Source organism: Heterocephalus glaber, unplaced genomic scaffold, assembly GCF_053883595.1.
Source record: "Heterocephalus glaber isolate CG9 unplaced genomic scaffold, H.glaber_assembly_v1.0 deba00001571, whole genome shotgun sequence".
Taxonomy (NCBI): Eukaryota; Metazoa; Chordata; class Mammalia; order Rodentia; family Bathyergidae; genus Heterocephalus; species Heterocephalus glaber.
The window spans coordinates 7,251,309-7,277,467 of NW_028258356.1; the positions used below are offsets into that span (position 1 = coordinate 7,251,309).

General features: G+C 39.1%; 1 long non-coding RNA gene across 1 annotated transcript in view; it reads right to left on the reverse strand.

The window, feature by feature from the left end:
* Positions 1-25,953, reverse strand: part of LOC110349224 (uncharacterized) — a 253,451-nt gene extending 227,498 nt beyond the window's left edge. Inside the window, exon 1 of the long non-coding RNA XR_015443472.1 lies at positions 25,226-25,953. This is a non-coding gene — a long non-coding RNA (uncharacterized LOC110349224). The remainder of the gene's footprint in view (positions 1-25,225) is intronic.
* Positions 25,954-26,159: the final 206 nt, after the last annotated feature.

Consider the following 26,159-nt stretch of genomic DNA (forward strand, 5'->3'; position numbering starts at 1 on the left):
TCAAAACAGCATGATACTGGCAAAGAAACAGACCTGAGGACCAGTGGAACAGATTAGAAGATGCAGAAACAGCGCCAGACACACTCAGCCATCTCATCTTCGACAAAGGAGCCAAACACCCTCACTGGAGGAAAGATAGCCTCTTTAAGAAATGGTGCTGGAACAATTGGGCTTCAACTTGCCAAAGATTAAAACTAGACCTGTATCTCTCACCATGCACTACACTAAAATCAAAATGGATTAAAGATCTAAATATTAAAATAGAAACTCTGGACCAGTTGGAACAGAGGTTAGGTAGAACCCTTGAAGACATCGGTGTAGGAAAAGATTTTATGAACAAAACCTCAGTTGCCCGTGAACTAGCACAAACAATCAACAAGTGGGATCTCTTCTTATTAAAAGGCTTCTGCACAGCAAGAGAAACCACCAGCAGTGTGAAGAGACAACCCACAATGTGGGAAAAAATCTTCACCTGCTCTTCCTCAGACAAAGGTCTACTATCTCGAATCTATAAAGAACTTAAAAAGATCAGACCTCCCAAATTTAAAGACCCAATCCAAAAATGGGCATCTGAAATGAACAGACATTTCTCAGACAAAGAAGTAGAAATAGCAAATAAACACATGGAAAAATGCTCAACATCACTGGTCATTCAAGAGATGCAAATGAAAACAACTCTGAGATTCCACTTCACTCCAGAAAGAATGGCTGCTATCATGAAATCAACCAATAACAAATGCTGGCGGGGCTGTGGGGAAAGAGGAACCCTGCCCCACTGCTGGTGGGAGTGTAGACTGGTGCAAGCACTGTGGAAATCAGTATGGAGATACCTCAAAGAACTAGGACTGGAAGTCCCATTTGACCCTGCTATTCCACTGCTGGGGATCTTCCCCAAAGAATTAAAAGAATCATACCACAGTGATATATGTGCACCCATGTTCATAGCAGCACAGTTTGTAATAGCTAAAACTTTGAAACAGCCCCAGTGCCCATCAACTGGAGACTGGATAAAGAAAATGTGGGTTTTTCATAAAATGGAGTACTACTCAGCCATAAAAAATGAGAAATTTGAGACATTTATGGCTATGTGGATGCACATTGAGGGAATACTCTTAAGTGAAATAAATAGGACACACATGTGTAAATACAGAATAGTTTCTCTGGTGTGAGAAACTGAAAGTGTAAATAAGGACTAAATATATAATAGGTAATGTGAAATAGGAAGAAAAGGGGCAAAGGGGAAGGAAGTGGGAGGGCTAGGGGAAAGGATAGAAGGGAATGGGATTAATATGAAAAAATGGAAAAATAGGAACAAAATCTTTGTAAATAGGGAGGAATGGAGGGGTTGAAGGGAGGGCTAGACAAGGGTGAAAAATAAGAACCAAGTGAGACTATGTAAAGCTGCAAATTTCCAATGATGAATGTCATTATGTTATATACCTAAAATGTACCAATTATTAGAATGAATAATCGATAATGCAAAATAGGAAGAAAAGGTCCAAAGGGGTAGGGGTAGTGGGAGGGGCAGGGGAAAGGAAAGAAGGGAAAGGAAAAATTGATGAGAAATGGAAAAAATGGAAATAAAGTCTTTGTAAATAGGGAAGGGTGGAGGGCGTGAAGGGAGGGCTAGGAATGGGGAAAAAATAAGAACCAAGATGCATTATGTAAAGGTACAATTCCCAATGAGAAATGTAATTGTGTTGTATATCTAAAATGTACCAATAAAAGAATTTAATACAAAAAAAAAAAAGAATTCAAGAACAACCTGGGCAACTTAGTAAGATCTTGTCTTGAAAATTAAGGGTGGGGGCTCGGAAGTAGCTTAGGGTGAAAGCTCTAGGCTCAATCCCCAGTACTACCAACAAACAAATAAAAACTCTGAAATGGTCAAAATTATTAACTCATCTCCCACCTAAACTAGGGAAAAGCCATTTTGTCAGAGCCACCATGGTTCAAAAGGTAATGTTTGTCTTCAGAGTCTGTTTAGCTCCCCCCATACATTCCCTTCCTGAAGCTCCACTATTCTTCTGTAGCCCCCAGGTCCAATGCTTCAGCAGAAATGGGGGTAAAGGAGTGGTGGGAGCTACTCTTTAACAAAACTCACCCAAGTACATTCCTCTGAAACTACTGCCACAAGATTATAACACCATCCCTGCCAGGGAACTTGCATATGTGCAATAGCCCTGCACACATCCAATATCTTATCCAAAGAATAACTTCAAAGGGAGAGAGGCAGACTGAGAAGAGGGCCATGAACCCTTTATCTGGAAAACTACTCCAACATTTGATGAGCTCCTACTTGTATCTTAGGGTCACCTCAGACATGATGTACTCTGTAACACTGTCACATCTTCAACCCCCACTCAATCTCCTTCAAAGTTGGGTAAATCTCTGGGTCCCACTACTACCAACATCTGACTCCACTGCCTTATACTGTCATTCTTCACATCCATATGTGACACAGTGTCCACCAGCCTACCCCTTCGAAGGTTCTCCTTACTCTGACAAATGTGGGGAAATTTGGAGCAGGTGGCTGCCTCCAGGCTGTCCTTAGCCTCCACACCTCTCCTACTTTTCCCAGTGGCTTTTGAGGCTCCAGGTGACAGTCCCCAGTACTGCTACTTTATTATGCAGAGCACAAAGCTCTCTCTGAATCTCATTATCTACTCACAGGCAATAGCCCTACCCATGGAGAAGTCGAGGTCAGCTATTCACACAAGAGGAGTTCAAGTTCAAGTTTTAAGGGTTGTTTTGTTTTATTTTTGTGCTGAGACAGGGTCTTAGCCTTGAACTCTGGATTTTCAGGTCTCAACCCCAAACACCTGAGATTACAGGTGTGTACCACCATGTCCAGCTCAAGTCCAATTTTTGAATCAAAGAGACATCATAGCTGGGTCAATTATGTTATCTCCTAGTGTGTGAAACAGTAAGTTTTGTTCTAATGGTAATTTTTTTCCTTTCTTTTGTTTTTGTCCAATCACAAGCTCTGAACCAGACATAGACTGTTCACTTAAACCAAGACAGAAGCTACTTAAGGCAGAGATTGTGCCATCTTCATCTTATTATTTTTAGGCATTAATACAGTACCTGGCACCAAGTTACTGAGAGGGAAGAGGGCTTGGGCATAGAACCTTTTTGACAACATGCCCTAACCACACCATTTTGGCAAGCAATCCCTCCAAGTGTGGGTTATTCCAGCCTGCTGGGAACTTCTATTTACCAGACCCTGATGCAATCAGAGAGAGGGCTGTGCCAAATAAGCAAGAAGGCATATTAAATAGGCTTTGACTTTTACCACACCTGCATAATAATGTTTAAAATTTGATTTTGCTATTTTTAGTTAGACCAAGGAATAATATATTGTTAAACTGTTGTAATTTATACTTATAATAGCAAATTTGCAATTATAGTTTTGGGTTCCTCTATAGGAACGATGCACCTAGCTTTGATATTGTAACATGCATGTAATGTATTTGGTTGGATAATTACTCTGCCTATTTATGATAAAGGGAAAGGATTTGGAAATTATGGTCAGAAAGAATTTTGTGTCTATTTCAATCACTACATCAACATATCTGAATATTTAAAAGAAGAATATATTAAACTATAATATTTTACTTTGTTTTTATTTCAAGTATCCTTGATATTTTTAATCTGAATTTCCATTCTTAATGTGTTTTAGGCAGGCCACCATGGTGAAGCAAACAGGCTTTAGAATTAGGGAAACACTGTTTCAAAACCCAGCCCTATCACTTCCTCCATGTATGCCTTTACACAGGTGTTAGTTCAGAATTATAAGCCATATCCCAAAACATTCTGATTAGTAAGTCTAAGATGGGGCCTGGCAATGTATTTTCTACCTTTCATTTTTGAAATAATTCTATAATTATAGAAAAGTTGCAAAAATAGTAGAATTCTACTAAGCTCAGCTTCCCCTAAAATTGGTATAGTACATAACTGCAAAATAATTATCAATATTAAAAATTAACACTGGTACAATGCTATTGTAATTCGGAGAAATATTCTATTTTCAACAGTTTCTCTACTAACATCTTTGTTCTTTTCTAGGATTTCATATTCCATTTTGTCAGGTGCCCTTAACTGTCTCCAAACTGTACCTGTTCCTTGGTCTTTCCTTAACTCATGACCTTCCCACTTCTGGAGAATAATGGTTGATATTTTGTAGAATTTTGCTCAATTTGTGTTCACCTAATGTTTTCTCATGATGACACTGGTGTTTTTTATCTTTAGCAAGAAACCACAGAAGGAAAGTACCTCTCATGCTGCATGGTATGTAAGATATTATTATATCTTACAAGTAATGTTAATCCTGATTACTTAGTTTGGGTGGTATCTACTGAGTTTCCCCATGTCAACTTACTGGTTTTTTGTTGGCTATGATTTGGATGTGGATTGTCTCTCAGTGTTGCATGTGTTGGAAGCCTGGTCGCACTAGTGAAATTTGGAGGTGGTAGAATCTTTCAAAGGTGGGGTTTAGTGCAACACTATTAAGTCACTAGGACTACTGCCCATGGATTTTTCATGGAGTGAGTTTGTTCCTGTAACTAGCAAGACTGTAAAAAGCAAGACTGGTCCCTCTCCACTCTCTGGCTTCCTATCTCACCACGTCTCTCCCTCCAGCCTGTGCCCCTGCAATGATGATGCCTTGCACCCTAAAGCCCTCACTGGAGTCACACTGATGTTAGTGCCATGTCCTAAACATTCAGAACATGAGCTAAATAAATCTTTCTTCCACTTATAAAATACCCAGCCTCATGTATTTCATTATAGTTACAGAAAATGGATTAATAAGAGAGATATTTTGAAGCTCTGCAAACATTATGTTCTTCCCAAACTTTTGCACATTGATGCCTGAAACAATCTCCCTCCTACAATTATTAGTTTGAATCTCTAAGAAAGAATTCTATGAGGAAGTATTATCTCTTCAATGTATTTATTTATTCAACTACTTATTGTATCAGTACAAAGTCATAGGTATTTATTTTATGAGTTTTAATTCAATGGTATCATTATTTTGTTGTTCAAGATAATCTAAGTTTTTAAAACCTGGTTTAAAAAAAACCATTGACTTAGCCTCTCTGTTTCCTCATCTGTAAAATGAAAGGGTTGTCATAAAGATTAATAGTTTCGGCTGGGGATTTAGCTCAGTGGTTCCACTGCCTGCCTCACAGGTGCAAGGTCCTGAGTTTGATCCCCGGTACAAAAAAAAAATTAATAAATCCATGCATATAAGTCTCATCCACTGCTTAGCATATCATAGACTCTCATTATATATTGCCATATTGTCGTGATAACCATTACATAAGTGCAGGTGTCAGATCCAGAGGAGATCCAGAGGAGATCCAGTAGCATAATGAAGTGTTGTCAGGCATGAAACATATGTTGGGAAGACAAATCAGGCAGACATTCCACTTTGGAATAAGAGGGAGAGGACAAGCCACTAATGTTGGGCAAACCACTTCCCTACTGGAATTCCACTTCCACAGTGGAGGTTCTGTCCAATTCTAACACTGTGCTAAACTAAACCATATTAGACATATGGAAGGATGAGGGAACTTGCACAAAATCAAGAAACAAGTCAATGATGTGTCCACAATGACTGCTAGAAGAAACTAATATCCATTAAAACATAATCTAAGAGTTCTCTGCAAAAAGCATTGAGAACAAGAAAGATGGGTCTCTTTTCTTATTAGGCTCATCCTCTATCTCCTAGTAAAATCTCTATTATGTCCTGCCTTTGTGTTTTACGTGTGGCATTTATTATTAGTATTCCTATTAATGACAAACACAAACAACTTTTTTTCATAGCATTTTTAAGTTCATAATTGTCCTTTAAACACTCATGGAAAAAATAAAAACACTTATAGATGAAATAAATTGTACTGTACATTTGTACTGTTGTATATCACAAGGAACTGACAACACCTGACCCTCAGTATGAGACCAAAAAAACTGTTTGTTAAATGAATGATTCAAGAATGAACAAATGAATGACCATAGAGATTACAAAAATAGATAGGGAGTATTTCATAAGAGGATAACAACAGTATAATCATGTTGGAGGAGTTGTGGAACAGAGCCCGGGTTGGGGAAGTTGCAAAGTTCTCCCTCAACTCTCCCCGATGAAAGGGCACAGTCCAGAGACTATGAAGTAGGGCTGTTACTGCTACTGTCATTCCAACTTCCCCCTCTGAAAATGCCCTTTAACCTGGAGCACTGAAACACATGGTGAATGATAGCTGCTGGCTCAAAGTCCTGGCTGTAGTGATGGCTCTGTGCCTCATCCAGGTTCCACATTTAGTGTGACACAAATGTTACTCTCTCCTAAAGTTAAAGACATGGATTGGGACAATTTGTAAGCACCTCTGAAAACGTCTGCTACATGCTCCCTAAATAACGCCTCCAGACAGCCTCCAAAATTAAATCCCTGCCTCATTTGTTTTCCCAGCACCTGCTCTCGACTGACCAAATGGTTTCACACAAGCCTTTACCCTGCTGTCTTCTCAGAGGAAGCCACTGGCTAAAGGAACCACCCTGAGCAACTGCCTCACAGGAAAGACCAACACTTAACAAAATCCTGGTCCTGCTCCAGTTACATACTTGCAAGGTCCAAGGTGGCATGCATTTCACCAAACTGTACTCCACAGTGAATAGCATAGTGGATGTTACCAAGTTAATCCCACTCCATGTTGTCTTTGTTGTTTTCTAACATTCAGCTTACCACACCTACTACAGACTGAGGGCATTACACACAGGTAGGCAGACATGCAGTGTCAGGAAACACACCCAGCAAGTGGCCTTGGATCAAACTTAAATTTATGATCATCTTCCCTGAGTTCCTGGTGGAGGCACCATGCCTTGAAGCCATTTATCCACTAGCCTTGTCAGTGTTCTAAAGAAGAAAAATATTGGGGGCTTTAAATCTATTACTTCTAATAAACTCAAGAAATTTTTTTTAACAGAACTGGAAGCTCTTTAAAAAAAAAAAAAAAGGTTGCCAAGGGCACTCCAAGGTCATCAGCCATATGATATTAGAAGTTTGGTAAGTTGGCTTTAATTACCAGAGGTGGCCATTTCTAATTTGGTGATCCTTGATAGTTTCTTAAGCTTTCTGAAATGTAATGGCCTCCATTACAAAGTAAAGACAATAAATAATTATCCTGTAGCGTTTTTAGTATTTAATAAAGATAATGGAATTCAAAAGTACCTGCACAGGGTAGAAGTACAATAAATGTTAGTTTTATTTCCCTTCTTTAACAAATCTGCCTGAGCCTATCACAAAAATGAAAGCACAGTAAAAGTGGTTAAGAATCAGGTTATATGTTCCATTCCCACTTGTCTTCTTTTTCCATCTCAGCAAAGAATATGTCAGACCAAAGAAGATCAAAGAATCCTTAGGGTGAGTTCCAGGGATGAAGAAATATGCTCAAATAGCAAGTATGTTCCAGAGGTAGGCAGCCAAGGGGGGAAGTCCAGGATCAGTAAATAGACCCTTTCCATTCCAAGTTCTGCAGAGTTTAGAACCCCTTGGGACACTTCTCAGATAAATTAAATAAGAGGGTGAGGGGGCGGGGATTTAGCTCAGTGGTTCTGGCGCCTGGCCCCCAAGTGCAAGGACCCGAGTTTGATCTCTGGTACCTAAATAAAAGGGGGGGGGGGTATAAGGAGAAGAAGAGTCCTACTTCCCATAACAAATTATTTAACTCTACTCGCAGCTCAAGGACCCCAGAGCACAAGAGTGATACCATTCACAGTTCCATGCTTGTTTCATCTCTTCATTGTCATTATTTTAAACATGCGTTTCCGCAGGAGTATTCTTAGTTCCTGACACAGGATACAGGGGTAAGCAGTTCTGTGGAATTTTGGGGTGGGGAGAAAACAGTACACACTCACACACATGCAACTCCAGCCCAATGTCATCCTGTGCTCATTACTTAATACAAATGAATTGCATAGTGCCACTGGCAGAAGATAGAAGTGATATTGCTTTAACAATAATAATGACTTTGCATACACAGTGGTAAGAAAAGCAAGGAAGTGATTCGCACAAAGTCAGGATAGAGATACCCCAGGAGGGTGGGAAGAGGTGTGCTGCAAAGGTAAACAAAGGATGGGCTTCTGGGCTGGCCAGTTTTATTTCTTGATGTAGGGTGTTCACGTTGTAGTTATTCATTATAATGTGCATTTGTTTTCTGTTTGGATGTTCTATTTCATAATTTTTAGAGGTTAAAAAAGAAAATAACAACCTCCCTTCATTGAGAAAATGACACCTTGCTGCAAATCTTAGCTCTAGGTATTTGAACATTATCTTCCTCAGTTGATGTCTATGTTCCTCCCACAGATTGTTACTCTAGAAGAATAAGAAGAGGGTAGATTTTTGAAGAGCCAGGAGTAGATGGCTCTTAACACTTCAGTTATAGATGACATTATAGAGAATGTGTTAATATGAAGGTATGTTTGAGATATATCTTAAAAGATGAATTCCTTCAGTCAGAACTCAGAAGAACTCCAGGAATATACAAGAAAGTTCTTCAAAGGGCAAGCAGCCTTCACAAATCAGTCATCAGACACAAAGAAAGAAAATACAAATCGGCTTATGAAATCATCAGAAAAAAATACAAAATTTTAAAGGCAATATTAAGAAGTCAGTTCTCCCAATTCAGGGTATAGCGGAGACTTAGGGCCTCTATGTGAAGAATATCCCTCCTGTGTTTGGCATCTGAGTGACTCACTCAGAAAACCATCCACTGCGTGCAGCAAAGAGGAAATGAATCATGGAAGTTTCTGAACTTTGCCCTTGTCATTCCACACAGGGAAACCACCCACAGACAGTCTCAACAGAGCTGGAGACAGGGCAGTCACACAAGGAATACACAGAAATGATGCAAATCCATTGGCAGTGGAAAGCAAGAGAATCGGGTCAGGGAGTACAATGTAGGAGTTGCAAATGTAGAATAAACATTGGTTATATATCATGTGCAAATTCTCTCTGATGAATGTGATCATAATGTATACCTAAAATGTACCAATAAACTTAATTAATAAAATAAATATTTAAAACATTGATTTTATGATACAGAAAACTTAGAGGTTGAATTGGCATCAAGGACAATTGTCAGTATCCAGTGTCCTGGTGTCTTGTGCAGTGATCTGAACTCCTTACACCCTTAGCCAGGGTGGGGGTGGAGGAGGGGCAGCATGAAGGAAAACAATGACCTTTGAATCTCCATCTTCTGTTTGGTATTTGGAGAATTTGCTTGCCTTGCTTCAAGGAAGTCAACCAAACTAATGTCAGCATGAAAGTCAGAAGGGATTTGATAGAGTTGCTCACACATTAAGAGGAAGGAAATCCCAATGCCTTTATTTTGAAAGGCAGTGAGTTTACAAGTAGCGTCCAAGAGTACTAATGAAATCTGAAGAATAATCCACAGCCCAATACTTCAGGCTACGATCTCAGTTTTAAACAAAATCAGAATGACTTCCAAATGCTAATCTGAAAGCTAAATATAGTTCATCCGAAAATATGTACAGAGTAGAAAGCAAATACTTAGCAAGGACGAGAAGAAAAATCTCTGCTTGCCTACAGTAGTGCTGGCTTTTGAGGATTGCATGCTAAGGTGAGAGTGCTCTCAGCTTCTCTGCTCACACATCAATGGCAAGAATATAGATGACTACCTGCTGAGTCCCAGAGTTCAAAGATATTTCCTTTCACCCCAAGTGAGTTTGTAGGGCAGTCTCTCTCCTGATATGATAATACAGCTTCCTACATACTTAATCATAAAAGAAGATACCATCCCTCATAAAACAGCACGTAGGCCTTTGCCCTTGAGATGAACTTGGCTAAGAAACCTTACACTTGCTGGTTACAAGAGTGGGAATCAGGCACTCATTTGCTACACAGCTTAATTCAGAGCACTCTCCATGCTCAGTAACTCAGGGTGGCAGAGAGCATTAGATATTAGATGATGCTCTGGCCAAAGCTTAAGAAGGAAGATTGGGACTGACCATAGAACCTTTCCTCTCTTCCACTCCCCTCTTCCCACTCTGGACACTTTCATAGTCTCTCTTCTTAGCTACTCCAACATCATTCTACTTTATTAAATTAGAGAAAGGAGATAAGTCACTTCCAGGTAGACAGAACCTTTATTGGTCCACACCCTACTATTGCTCTCAGCCTTTACTGTTGGTAACAGAAATGATTCAGTCTTCTCTCACAGCACAGAATAACAGTATGATCCTTTCCTCACTCTTACATGACTTACATACTGGAATTTTCTCTCCATTCTTTTGTTGTTGTTGTTTTTGGTTTTTTTGGTACCGGGAATCAAACTCAGGTACTTGGGCTTGTGCAGCAGGCGGTGAAACCACTGAGCTAAATCCCCAGCCCTATCTCTCCATTCTTAATGAACTTCTATCTCCATTTCTGTCAACATTTTCAACTAATAAAATAGCATCTCTTTCAAATTATAATTTTTTTTTTGAGACAGAGTCTCACTATATAGTTCAAGCTGGCTTTCAGTTTACTATGTAGCCCAGGCTGGCCTCAAACTCGAGGCAATCCTCCTGCCTTAGCCTCCCAAGTGCTGGGATGACAGCCATCCACCACCACACCCAGCTTCAAATTATAATTTTAAAACAGCTATTACATATTCAGTACTTACCAGATGCCAAGTACTATGCTAAATTTGTTAGAGACATTAGTCATTTTAATCTTCACAATAACCATATTAGATAAGTACTATTCTGATAGTACTTGATAGGTGGGATAAAAAGCAACCAGCAAGTGAAAGCGCCAGAATTCAAGCCCAGAGGTGGTTAGCTTCAGAATCTTTACTACACGCTGGGGGCCCTAGAAGGCTGAATACAGCAGCAGCAATGGAATTATGAATTTGTTGCCACCTGATGTCAGTCACATTTTTCTTACATCTGAGTATATGATCGTAGTAGGCAGCAGAGGGGGAAACATAATAAAGTCTTATTTCCATATGGTCATCCCACCTGACACCTATAAATTTTCTGTATTTCTTTCTTATGTGTAAGCCATGAGAAAGGAAGAAGGATACCAGCAAAAGTCCAAGCAGTTTCTAGCCTATTTCTCTATTTCCTGATAATGAGGAATTTGACCTCTATGACAAGATGATCTTTCAAGCTTGACAGAAAAAAGCCCCATCAGAAACACCTCATCAAGCACACATGAAAAGGGGTTGATTGAGTTTAACTTCCAATTTGGAATTCATCTTCTGACCTGCTGTTTGGAATACCAGTAAAGATACCAAACCATTCTCATCTTCTACCACCATTTTTAACCTGAATTAACATATTAACAATTTATTGAGTATCTCTTATATGCATTAGGACTGTATCAAGCACTATGTAGAAATAACTGAAGAAATAAACAGTATGTCTTGAATGAGCACATGTTCCCTGTAGCTTGGCATTCAATAGTTTTTTAGTCTGTTGCAGGTGTACAGTTGCTTTTTTTATTCAGGGCCTCCCTATATTCAAAACAATACTGTTTAAAAATCAGCAGCTTAATGTCAGGGATGGAGCTTAGTAGTAGAGCACTTGCCTAGCATGCACAAGGCCTAGAGTTTCATCGCCACCACCATTAAAAAGAAAAAAGAAAAAACAGAAGCTTAGAGAGCCAGGATTTCTTTTGGTTAATCAGGGTACTGACTCTGGGAATAGAGAGATGGTATTATAATATGGCAAAAGCAATCCAATGTTTAGATTTCAAACAAGTATTACAAATTTTCTAGGAAAACTAAAATCTCTGAGAGAAGAGAAACAAATTGTGTTGATTCTCTTCTGCTGATTTAGTTTTCGGCCCCATATTGCACTAGGATGTACTGTCTGTAAGAGCACAGGCACTAAATTAGTTCTGGTTCATATCCTGAGCATCTGATTAAGCCTTCTAAGAATCTCCAACTATAAAACGGATTGTAAGAACTGAATGAGTCTTCTATGTGAAGAACTACCAGTGCCTAGCACAGAAAAAGAGCGTTCAATACCTGTGGCTTACAAAAAAGAAAAAAGATACCCTTGCTGTGTTTATCCAGGCTACAAATTTGAAAGCTACACTTCCAAAGACAAGATAGCCCATGGAAGATCACCACAAAAATACAGTCCACAAAGTAGATTTTGCCCTAAGAAAGTTTATTTAGTACCCACTCAAGGGGGCATAGTGATTATCAATCAACTTCTTTAAAAGTTCACCCCTATCACATTCGCCAGGAACCCAAAGTGGAAAAACTATTGAGACATCATTGTATGAAGATGAGAACTTGTCCTCACTGAGCACGAACTGTCATCAAAGAAAAGGGGTTTTGAATTCAAATCTAGCTTAGCAGAAAAACAGAGCCAGAGGCCATGCAAACTAGAACTAAATCTGAGCTCAAGTTAACTCAACTGTTGAAAAACTTGAACCAAGTGACTTGCGCCATGTAGGTCTCCTACATCCAGATCTCTTGACTAAACAATATCTTTCAAAAAGTAAACCAGTGGGAAACTTTCAAATAGCATTCGATAATCTTGAAAAGAAATACTAATGGCAATTGTTGTCTATTTATCTGGACTGGCAGCCACAGGCTTGACGGAGAGAGCAGCATCAGAACTTTCCCAAATCAAGTTCTGTTATTAGGAATGTATTATTGCTTTCTGCATGAAACTGAAAAACCCACAAGTAGCCTAATGAAGCTTAAAAAACGAAAAACTCCATTCTAACCCTTATCAATTAGAGTCAGATAGAATAAAAATGCAAAACAAATTTCAGTATATAACAAACCATAAGAAATAAAATGGGGAAGGATAAAAGGGGAGAATACATAACAAAACAAGCCAAAGAGAAAATTGCCAAGTTCTCACAGAACCTACAGAGAAGGGGAGGAGAGAACATAGAGGCAGACAGGAAAAGAACCAAGAAGGAAACTGTGGGAAAATGTGAAAGAGCCTTGAGGAGGAGCCAAGTTTTAGTGGGAGGGAGAGATGAAGTGATAATATCCGCTGCTGCCTGAGCTCTGAAAGGAATCCAGAGTCCAGCTCAGACCTTGAGGAAAGGAAAAGGACACACAAGAGGCAGTGCTGAGTGGAGCCAGACAGGAAGAGCCCATCAATGTGGCTCTCTTGTGCTGCTATTATGAATAAGAACAACAATAAACATCAACAAAAAAGATTTATTTCACTCCTCCATAGAAAGATTTTTTTCCTTCTGAGGTAATTTGTAGCAAGAGCAACTCATATATACATATGCATGCATATATACATATAATATTTTTTCTTATGAGAGGAAGTGGTAAGAACAGCTAAACCTTACAGCACTACATAAGACTAAGGGACAGAACTGAGAGGGGAGCGTTAAGTGCCTCAGCCATGCTTTGGCAGCTCGAAGTATGCAGATGTGACCTCCAGATGTGACTCTTGCACAGGTCACCAGAGAACTCTAAGCCTTCCTTCCCTGGGATTTGAGATATACAAAGCATCAGTAGCTGCCTCTACTTATCAGCTCACAAAGATAGTCACAGTCCTCAGTAAAGTCACCTGAGCAGGATGGAGGACACCACTTTCTTTCAAATGGCCTTCCTGCCCATTCTTCATCCTTACTTTCATTTTTCTTTTCCACTTGGGTGAAAGGATGCAATTCCAGATTTTTCTATTTGAGAAACATAAACTACCAACTTCATGTTTCCACTTGGCTATCTAATAGACCCCTCAGGCTTAGGTCAAAAATGAATTTATGATCTTCTCGTGCATTCTCACTACTCCATCGCCCAAACCAACTCTGCTCCAACTAAAGTTTCCTCCCCTCGTTTAAAGGCAACCCCATCATTCTTCAGATTATTTTCTGTTCATGCCCCACATTCAACCCATCAGCAAACGTTCCGTATTGGTTTCCCATCAGAGTACACCCAGCCCATTGCTCCTCATCACGTCCATTATCTCTCCCCTCAGGTTTGCCATAACCTCCTTCCTGAACTCCCTGGGCCTGTTCTTGTCCTTCAGCACAAAACACAGCAGGCCAACTGGTCCTTCCAAACTTTAAGGAAGGTCACAGCGTCTCTCCAGTAACTTCTAGTCACAGTTGGAGTGAAAGCTAAAGTTCCTACAGTGGCCTAAAGGCCTTGCACCTTCCTTCTGGTCCCCAGAAGCTGTTTGACTTCATCTATTTCTAGTCTCCCCTTCCTCTCTCCTCTCCAGCCATGGGCCACCTTTCACTCCCTTGAATCTGCTAGATGTTGGCAAATTTATGAAATAAAAGCACAGGATACTGTAATCTTTTAGTATAAATAAATCCCAAATTTTTCACAACACATAATTTTTATGTACTGTTCATCTAATTTCGTATTTAACTGGGTATACTCTATTTTATCTCGCATGCCCCAGTGCACGCCCCCCCAGGCCCTTTGAACTACTGTTCCTGCTGCCTGGAACACCCTTCCTCTGACATTTATGTGGTTTGCCCTCTCACCTACTTAAATCTTTTGCTCAAATGTCACCTTTCTAGTGAAGCAGATTCCAGTCACATGAAAAATTATAATCTGGTGCTACCTATTCCTGTCTCTGCTTTATTTTTCTCTAAAACATGATTTACTTGAATATACAGTACTTGATCTCCCACAACTAGAGTAAAGTAAACTTTGGGAGAGCAACAATGGCTTCGGTGTTGCTCTGCTTTGTTCATTGCTGTATCCCCAGCACCTAGAACATTACCTGACACTTGGTAGATGAATGTTTGTTAAGTGAATGAATGAACAAATGAACTTCTCAAAGTTATTGATAATAAGACAGTCCACAACAAATTGCCACTGATGCAAGGATTTAATAATCTACCATTTACTCATTTGTCAACTACTAAAAGAAGGCTATTCCCTCCCCAAACAGCAACCTCACAATAAACCACCTTTTTGGTTACCTATAGTAGGGATTATCTTGTTTGATACTGACTTTAAATATGAAAACTCCAAGCTTCATAAAAGGCATGCAATGAATGAATTAGCTTGCTTGCTTAGTGCTTTATAGTTTACAAAATACTTTCACCTATCAAAGGCCTTAAATGCTATAGGACCAGATTAAAAGACATTTCACAACAAAAAAACTTGGATCACATGATAATAGATTACATTTGCAAAGATAAGAATATCCAACCTAAAATGATTTGGCACAGACTCAATAATACTATCACGCTGAATCTATCCTCTGAAATCTGGCTGAAATTGTTGATACTGTGAGAAATAACTTGTGATGATCTATTAGCAGTGGACAACACCTTGCTGGTGTGTGTGTGTGTGTGTGTGTGTGTGTGGTTTTAAGAAACAAATACTGTAGTTTGCATCACATATCCTGAATAAAGCCAGCCCAATTAATTATTGAGCTTATATCAGCTTTATAATCATCAAAGTCTCTTCAGTGTTTATATTAGGGCATGAGGAAAGTGTACATTCCTCTGTGCATCAGAGCGAGAAAATGACAGCCCTCCTAATCTTCACTTGTGTGGGGGAAAGTCATTCAGAAAGCTAACCCATTCAGCTAGGACAAGCGAGATTCCTGGAGGATGTGTGCAAGATGTCGCTGAGCATTGTGTGCCTCTGCTCACACTGGCACCACCTGGGAAGTGTTAGTATTTACTGGGATAAATATTCCAACATAATTGATGTAGTGTGCACCCTGGATCCCAGGACTTTTTAACGCTCCCCAGGTTAGTATAATAAAGAGCCCAGGTTGAAACTGCTATTTTAGTCTCCTGAAAATGCACAGTGAATGAAATAAACCTGTTCCTACTTCCTCTGAGCATGTACAGTTCCAGGTTTATGAACTCTCCAGAATACAGTGAAGTAGATGAGTCTGAAGTGGCAGAAAAAACTCTCAGATTTTATCCAAAATCAGTGTGTACTGTTTGAGAGGGGGAAAAAATAATCGGGGCTTTAATATAAACAAAGGAAGTTTCAGTACAGCAGTCCTGGGAAACTCCCCAATTTAACATAGCCTCTTAGGGATTCTCACACGCCATAACTGTGGCAGCAGAAATAATAGCTGACAATGTGCTCTTTATTCACACCAAACATACCACTGGACTTCAAAAGAAAAATCAACATTTACAGTTTAATTACTGTTTATTCCCTGTATTCAAATCAGCTTTCTTTGGCTGCCCCCTTCCAAATGCTTAGAAGGGGATTTAATCAGCTGATCTAATTTTTCCAAAGAATAGAAGGTTATTATGATAGCATACTGAAATAAATTAAGCAAATGCTAAAGGAATTGTATGAAGAATGATTACTTTGAATATTTTTTAAAACCTAAGATGCAGTTCATTTTTTAAGACAATAATTTAGGGATCAAAAAAACTCATTCCTATTTCTTAATGGAGTTTTGACTTACATGTATGACAGCAGAATGAAGTTCCTTATTGTTTGTTATCACTGTGGTACCATCTGCACCAGTGCTATCCAACAGAAATACAATGCCAGCCACTTCGTAATTTAACTCTTTTTAGACACATTAAACAGCAGGCAGGGGGCCGGGGATTTAGCTCAGTGGTTCCGCTGCCTGCGCGGCAAGACCAAGGACCCGAATTCCATCCCTGGTATCAAAAAAAACCACTTTAATTGGGCCGGGGATTTGGCTCAGTGGTGCTGCCGCCTGCCTCGCATGCCCAAGGCCCTGAGTTCGATCCCCCAGCAGACAGGAGCTCGTAAAAATAACTTTAGTAATTTATTTAGTTCTAATCAAAGATAGCCAAATAGAGATACTGTCCGTTCTTTTTTCATTTTTGTACTACGCCTGTGAAACAGGATGGGTACATTATATTCTATAGCACATCTCGGTGCACACTTGGCACATTTCAAGTGCCCAATAGCCAGATGTAGTAGGAGATAATATCCTAGAGACTACACGTCTACAAACGCCTGAAAATTAAAGTGAACATATTCCCTTCTGGGTCTTTACTTTTTGGCAAAGCACTTTTAGCTGTGCTACACAGCTGGGATTTATGACAAATGACATATACTGAGCACTTTCTACCTTTTAAGATTTTTTGTGACTTGGTTGGAAATGGAAACTATAGCTTGGCCACTTTCTGCACTATCATAATTCACAGAGTTCATCATTAGTCAAAAAGAAAGGACCTGATTGATCCTACTTCTCAGTGCTCTCTGAAAATTATTGGTAGTTTTCTCAACATATAACCTTCTCCTGTAGGAATAGTTGCTTTAACACCTTCTTTCCCTGTGTTAGTAATATTCGTTCACCACACTCTGTTTTGTTAAATGCAGTCTTTGAAAAATGTAAGCTCCCACTTTTTAGGCGTTTAAAAGGAGCTTAACATCTGTTCAGATCCCCAGATCAGTATCATACAAGATGCTGTCAGTAGAGTCGGCCTCTTAATGCAAGAACCTACCATTGTAGACAGTGTTTTTACAAAACTAGAGACACTTGAGCCCATATTTAACCTTCAATGACCTATCCAACAGGACTGGTTCAAATTTAACCTAGATTAACTTCCCATAATATATAGAAGGGATCCAAGCAATCTTTATCGAGGCCTCTCTCCACAGCCTCTTTGAAGTTACATTATTTCTTAATCACCCTTCAGCCATTGGTAAATACATGACCTTCTCCAAGTCAAACAAAGTCTCCATGTTCTCCAGCTAGAGGATGATGTCAACAGAAAAAAAGTACAGGAAACATTTATATTTATGCCCCAAGTCAATGCAGTGTAAGCCTTGCCTCAGATTTTAAGAAAAGCAAATCAGATAACTAAAGATGACAGGGAGTTTTTCACAAGGATGAATTTCAAAACCCCCGTTATCAGTTTTGTCATTTACCCAAATCACTGGAGTGTAGTCATTATGCACTGTGCAAATATAATTTGCCTTCTTTCAATGGCTTCATTTTTCCACACATGAAGATCTGCATTTTAAAGAAACTTTGCACATAGCAGGGCCTTGAGAAAAAGGATGAAGAATTCTGAAGACTGAAGGACGTATCTCTTCCTTTTCTTTGAGGAATACGGACACCATTAGAAAGAATTTATCTTTTGATATAGGCATTTATAGAATAAGAAACTACCATGAATCCCTATGACTTATATATCAAGCCTGAACTCCCTCCATAGTCTGACCTTGCACAATGCACCATTTTATCTCATTACTTATTGTCATACAACCTCCCCTCCAATCAGGGTGGCGCTTTACTGTCCTTTATCCCACTCCCTCACACCCTACCACATCCTTGTTACTGCCTGCATACCTTTACTCCCCATTTTCTACCTCCTCCCCAAATACCCTCAACCCACAAGTGAATCCATAAATAAGTGTGCATGAAGATGTTGCATTTTATAGCTTCTCGCATCTAGGTTTGGGTTTGCTAGGCTACAATTCCTAAGGCTCCTCTATCCACAATCACAATAATCACTGCCTCAATTGACATTGCAATATATTTAGAATTCATGAAGGAATGCCTGATTGAAGTGGTAGAAGGAAAAGAGTTCTTCATTCAAGAAAATAATAAATTGCGTAAGCATATCTTTAGGTGAAGTATCTGAGTTTTTATTGTCATAAAGTATACATAACACAAAGCTTACCAAGGTAACCATTTCTAAATGCACAATTCAGTGACCTTAACTATAATCACATTGTTGTGCAACTATCACCACCATCCATTTCTAGAACATTTTCCTCCTCCCCAAATAAAACTCTGTACCTGTGAAGTAATTACTCTTCACTCCTCTCAGCTCCTGATAGTCACTATTCTACATTCCATCTATGAATTTCACCACTCCAGGATCCTTGTATAAGAGCATTCTTGTGGTATTTGTCCTTTCATGTGTGACTCATTTCACTTAGCATAATGTCTTCAAGGTCCATCCATGCTGTAGCAACTGTCAGAACTCCATTCCTTCCCAAGGCTAACCGATCTTCCATTGTATGTATATGCCATATTTCATTTATTTACTCCTCTATTCATAGCCAGTTGGGCTGTTTCTTCCTGTTGGCTATTGTGAATGATACTGCTGTGAACACTGGTTACACAAAAATCTGTTCAAGTATCTGCTTTCAATTCTTCTGTGTATACACCCAAAACTGGAATTGGTGAATTATATGGAAATTCAATGTTTAATTTTGTAAGGATCAACATGGTGTTTTTCTCAGGGGCTGCACTGTTACATTTCCATTAACAGTGATGGCGAACCTTTTAGTGACGAGTGCCCAAACTGCAACCCCAAACCGATTTATTTATCGCAAAGCGCCAACACTGTATTTAAATCTGAATACTGAGGTTTTAGTTTAGAAAAAACAACTGTTATCTGATGCTCAGCTGCTGGGGCAACTTGGATTGCATGCTGACAAGAGGGCTCTGTGTGCTTGCTGCGACACATGTGCTATAGGTTCACCACCCCTGCACTAGCATAGGTATATATTTTTTCAGTATAAAGAAAGAGCAAAGTTGGACTTCACTCATTGACACTTAACTGTTTTTAATCACTGTTTAATTTCATCCTAATAGTACCAAGTATGGTAACAACAAAACTGTGCCCTTAATCCTGAGCCTTTCTCAGAATTGTGGGATTGAAGGGATTCAAGGCATCAGAATCAGTCTTTGCATGCAGTTTTCTTTGGTCTTTTCTTTCTTTGTTTTGGGGGGATGGGTGCGGGCAAAAAGCCAATTTGAGACAAATTATCAAAAAGAAGAACTCATTTTCCCATTTGCCCTTTGAAGCTTCCTCTTAACAACCTCTGCTTCCCATCCCCCTCGTGGCAAAATAGAATTCCCATCATTTGCTAAAAACAAAGTTCAGAAGTTTCCATAGCAATTTGCTATTAAATGTTCATGAATAGCCCTTTTTAAAATTTGAAGAGTATTCTATTTCCCTATCCCAGTTATCTCTGACCCTGATCAATCTTGCATCTGCCAACAATTAATTGAATTAAGTTTTAAATACTAGCCCCACTGACTACTTCTTCTCAGCTTGGGTACAGGATTATGATGTTATTTATATCACAGTTGGTGATCAGAAATTAACATCTTAAACCACATGTAGCAAAACACTAAACTCGTGTAAAAGGAACTTTTTTTTTTGAGAGAGTGTCTCGCTTTGTGGGACAGGCTGGCCTTGAACTCGAAGCGGTTCTCCTGCCTCAACCTCCTAAGTGCTAGGATTACAGCCATGCACCACCACACCTGGCAATATTTTTATTTTTTTAAATCCTAGTGGGGACTGAACCCCAGGATCTTTACTTTGAACTACATTCCCAGCCCTTTTTTTACTTTTTATTTTGAGACAGAATTTTGATAAGTCACTAAGCTTCCCAGGCTGGGCTGAAGCTCGAGATCCTCCTGCTTCAGCTCCCCAGAATACTGGGATTACAGGGGTATGCCACCACATCTGACTAAAGGTAGTTCTTAAATACTTACCTTCACCACTTCCATTTATATTCGTCTCTTCTTTGACTCGTGTCTTATATAAAGGCTGTATCACAACATATAGCACTCAGTTCCATTCCAATAATAAATGTTCCCTTAATTTTGTGTATTTTCATCACGTTTTCCCAAGCACAGTGTGAATTCTTTCAAAGCAGGTTCTGGATTTTATGTTTCTTTTCACTCCCTAGCTGTACCATACAGCTCTTATTTATTGGCCCCCCCAAAAATACTTGCCCAGCTGTTTGATTGCTTGAGCTTCACATTGGCTCGAACTGTGGGTGTTCAATAAAATATTAAGCAACAAGCTCTTTCTCCATTAATGAATCCTACTTGAACTTCATGCTTTCTTCAAGCATCCTGATTCACTGAATCTGGTATTTGAGCCAATGATCCACCCACACTCACAGTGACAAAGGGCACAGATAAAGCACATTCCTTGCTGCCTTATACCTTGGTTGTGCTACATTGCTGAAGTCATTTAAGTAGATTTCACCCTGTCTTGAAATCCCAGACAACAGGCAATCAGGGAGTAGCCCCAAAAAGGGAAATACTTGAAGGTCCTACCAGTAATTCTTCAAGGAAGAACCAGTTTTAAGTGAGAAAGAAGCCTTTAGCAAGTCCACTTTTTGTATAAGTAAAGCAGTAGTAAGTGCCCCTTTTGGAACTCTAGACTTCTGGACCTCTTACTGTCCACAACATTCATTCATCACTAATTTTATGCAATTTAGTATTGCCAATTTCCTATATTTGTCATTCTAGACATTCCTTGAAAGCGGAGGATTGGATTTCATAGACACTTGGGTATTCCACCAATAGTCATGGATATCACACATTACTTGCATGAGTAATCTTAGATACCTCATGGTTCCTTGTAGTAATATCTTGAGTATCTCATCATGCCTTTCACTAAGAATTTCTCAGATACTTCACCATCCTCAGAATCTCCAAGAATGACTCATCTTGGCTTGGCCTGGGGCAGGTTCTCTGGCCTTCCTAGAATTAGAGACATTTGTCCCTGCTATAGGAGGCAATTTTAACAGATGGCTTCTTGGAAAATTTCCTGGAAAACACACATTGTGATCTGACTCCTAGAGTGAAATTCAGCAATCATCCTTTTTAAAAATTGTGATAGGGCCAGGGATTTAGCTCAGTGGTGCTACCACCTCCCTTGCAAGTGCAAGGACCCAAGGACCCAAGTTCGATCCCAGTAAAAAAAAAAAAAAAATATATATATATATATATATATATATATATATAAAATGCAACGCAAGCCAGATGTGGTGGAGCATACTTGTTATCCCTGCACTCAGAGGTTAAAGCAGGAGGACTACCACAAGTTTGAGGCCAGCCTGAACTACATGGTGAGACCCTTTTTTATTAAAAAAAAAAAAAAAAACCACATGCAACATGAAATTTACCATCATAACCATTTTTATAACTGTGCAGTACTGTAATGTTAAGTATATTTCCATTGTTGTAAAACAGATCATCGTCATACATTTTTTAGTCTCAAAATTTCTATTTATTTATTTATTTATTTATTTTAGAGATAGAGTCTTATTATATAATGCAGGCTGCCTTTGAACTCACAATCCTCCCGCTTTAGCCTCCTGAGTGCCAGGATTACAGGCACGTGTCACTATGCTCACTCAAAATGTTTCAGCTAGGGCTGGGGATTTAGCTCAGTGGTTTTACCACCTGCTGCGCAAGTGAAAGGCCCCGAGTTCGATCCCCAGTACCAAAAAAAAAGTCCTCAGAGTTCTAGCTATTTTACCACTTCCCTTGTAATATAGATATTATTATCTCAATTTAAATTTTGAACTAATTTTAGATTTACATAAAAGTCCCCAAAAATACTACAGAAATCTTCCATATGTCCCTCACATTGCTTCCTCTAATGTTGTATATAACCATAGCTCAATTATCAAAGACCAAAAGTTAACACTGATGCAGCAATATTAAAGCAGGCCTTATTCAAATTTCACAAATTTTTCTGTTACTGTCCTTCTTCTGGTCCAAGACCCAACCTAACAACACACATTGCATTTGGTGAGTTTCCTTAGCCTCCTTCTGTTTCTGAGTCCTAGTCTTCTCTGTTTGTCCTGACTTGACGCTTTGGAAGATTACTGGTCCCTTGATTTCGTTTGTCTGATGCTTTCTTATGGTTAAAGTGAACTTATGCAATTTGAGCAAACATACTAGAGAAACAAGGTTTGTCTTTCTCAAAGCATAATATTCAGTTATGGGCTCAATTTTCAAGATAAAGATTCTGAGTTTCACTGAAGACTACGGAGTTAGTGAGTAGCAAAACCCGGATGTGAAACCAAGTTTTCCTTGGACTCTGTCATTCACTGCCTCTGCATAGGAATGGGACAAGAACACATCTGTGATTTTGTGGAAGCTAGTTTGGGAGGCCTGGGAGGCCAAAGAGATGAGTTAGGGCTCTGCCTTGCAGAGATCAGACAATTACTAGAAGGTCTTGAGCGAGGAAAGCAGTAAGATGTCAAAAGCAGTGTTTGAGGTGATTAATCTGACTGTAATATAAAAAATGGATGGAAAGGGAAGAGCTAGTGTGGAGGAAATGGTAAGACTCTAAGGAGACGAAAGGTAAGAAGAGCCCACCAGCTCCTCTCCAGGTGTGCAGTCAGGACAGGCCACATCACAACATTGCCAGGGCCTTGTTTTTAAAATGTCACACATGAACCAGAATCTCTGAGTACAGTGTCGAATATTTGCATTTTTAACATTCTCCCTAGGTGATTTTTATTTTTATTTTTGGTACCGGGAATCGAACTTGGGACCTTGTGCTTTCGAGGCAGGCACCGGAACCACTGAACTAAATCCCCAGGCACCCTCAGGTAATTCTTAACAAATTAACTAATTTAAATACTATGGTCCCTCTGTATCCATAGGAGATTGGTACCAAGGCTCACCACAGATACCAGATTCCATGGTGCTTATGTCCCTTATATCGTATAAAATGGTGTAACATTTGGGTATACCTACACACATCCTTCCATATACTTTAAGTCATCTCTAGATTACTTATAATTCCTAATACAATGTAAATGTCATGTTAATAACTGTTATGTGGTATTGTTTAGGGAATAGTGACAAGAAAAAAGTCTGTACATGTTCAGTACAATTACTTTTTCAAATATTTTCAATTTGAGGTTGGTTGAATCATGGATAGGGGACTTGTGGATATGGAGGACTGACTATATTACAAAAAGATCAGCTAGGTCAGCAAACCTCTGTAAAGAGCCAGTAAATATTTCAGGCTTTGCAGGCCTACAAAAGGGGGCTTTGAAATTCCTCCCACCAGAATTGATTGTATCATTTGTAAGGCCCACTGCAAAATAAAAACATAGGGTCCCTTGTTCAAGATAAAAATATTTTTTCACATACTGGGGATTAAACTCAGTGACCCAAACACTAGGCAAGCAACTCCAACTGAGCCATATCCTCAGGGAAAAAAATATATCAATAATTTTAAGATGGCTACAGCAGAGCATTAAGCTGAGCACATTTTCTAAAATGAGGGCCTTGTGGAATGGCACAGGTCCCACAGGTGAAGCTACACCTGTTTCATGACTGTTTGGCTCTGCAAAGTCATAGACAAGTAAATGAATGAACAAGTACAATGGCAGCAGGATTCAACCTGAGTCTGTTGTCTGCCGATCCCTGAGATACACCATTTTTTTTAGTATGTCAGCATGCTCCTTAAGCTAACTTAAGCACACTCAGAAAGCTAACTTTAAAACTAAGAAAAAAACACGAAACAAAATGAAAGTGCATATTTGCTGCATAATCACAAATTCATTCAGGAGCTACTTTAGCTAGGTAAGTATTCCAGTATATTTTATTTTTATTGATATTCTTACTTAATGTAAGAGAATGAATAGGTTGCATTAAATGGAGAAAGTAACAGCAGTGTTAGACCCTGAAAGGACATCGCGTGGTTCAGGACTTCTCTGATGCAAGCCTTATTCTGAGTTTATTTATCTATATACTATAACTCCCTTCAAATTTTACTTCAAAGAAAACTGTAATCTGTTAAATTTCACAAAATGATCCAAAAGGTAAAGACAGTTTACATTTGTGTCAGAAATCAATTTGTGTATGGTAATACACTTTTTTATCAGAGTAACCCAACAAGGATTTAGAATGCAATTGAAAGTTAAAAAAAAAAAAATAGTAACTCTCAACTAGCAATTGCAGCTTTTCCCCTGATGTAACACTCCAGCTACAGCATTCCATGTGTTTTGCTGTGTCTGACCTCCTATTACTGTCTCTTGCCAGAAGGCATTTCAGGCCTTAGCCTCTCTCCACTAACAAAATTAAAATCATTAAAAAAAAAAAAACATGGTATACTTAAATTTTATAACATTTATGAAAAGCAACCAGCTCGTGTTATTCAAAACATGTTTGCTTTGTGTTTTTTAATGATAAAACTACACAAAACCAAAAATTTTAAAAGACATCCTTAGTTTATCAGAGGAGTTTTTAAAAATGCTTCCTGGCATTTTTTTCCAGTCTTAATTGTTCTGGTGCTCATGGCCATGACTGTTTTAGAAAAACATATGCTGCACAGCTGCAAATGCAAACCTGATTACCTCTAAATTAATAACATGCAGGAGGCAACACTCGCAGCTGTGAAGAGAGAGGCCCCTGTGCAATACAATCTCCCCAACATTTGTAACTGTTTATCTTGTTATAAATATCTTTAAATAATCATAATAAAAAGTCCCTGCAGAGGGGGAAAGAATAACAAAACAAAAACGCTCACCACTGCCTCTTCTTTGTTCTCGGCCAGCCACTTGGGGTAAATATCATCTGAGGCCAAATTGTTTTTCCTTTTTGATCCTCTGGATCAGAGAACATGCAGTCTTTCAGCAGAAAAGAGGATCCCACAGGGAATCCTGCGGAGCACCTTCATGTCCGGGAGCTGGCATTTTCAGTCTATGTACCTCCTGTCAAACACGGGAAGCCAAAGAAAAGTCACAGCCGGGAATTTCTGCTTAAAGTTCATCTTTCAAGAGTAAAACTAATGTGCCATGTAAAGGGAGGACTGAGGGGTAAGGGGTCATTTTCTGGAAAGACGGGCTTTCTTTCAACAGGCACCAAAAGGAAGAAAAAGAAAGAATGTGATAACTAGCGTCTAAACAACTTTTGGTTTGGCCTGACCAAAGACTAACATCTGAGTCCTGAAGAACAATTAGTAAACCTGTAAGTTTTGTTGAGCTCAGGTTAAACTAATTCTCCTCACACTGTGTAAGAACTTTCCAGAGATCCAAAAACAACTGTACAGAGTGGCTCTGCTTAAGTCTATGGTAGCTAAGTAGCAAGATACATTCTTCCGAAACCATGGAGAACTGAGTACTGACTGATAGGGCAAGGACTGCTTTAAGATTGGAAGAAAGAGAAGAGTAAGGGGTAAGTTACAACTCCAATTACCTAACCTCTCTGAGTTCTTTGTCCTTCTTCCTATAAAATGGGTTTAATAAGGCTCACCTTGTTGTGAAGATTAAATGAGATTGTGAAAGTGCCCAACACATAGGAGGCCCACAAATATTAGCTGAATCTAAAAGAAATTATGAAAAGTCTATTATGGAGGGTGATCAATCAGTAATATTCTATTAAAGGTTTGCTATTGAGCTGCACCACCAAGCCTAAGAGCAGCAGCTGTTGCAGAGCCAGATGAAATGGTTTGTGGCTGATCA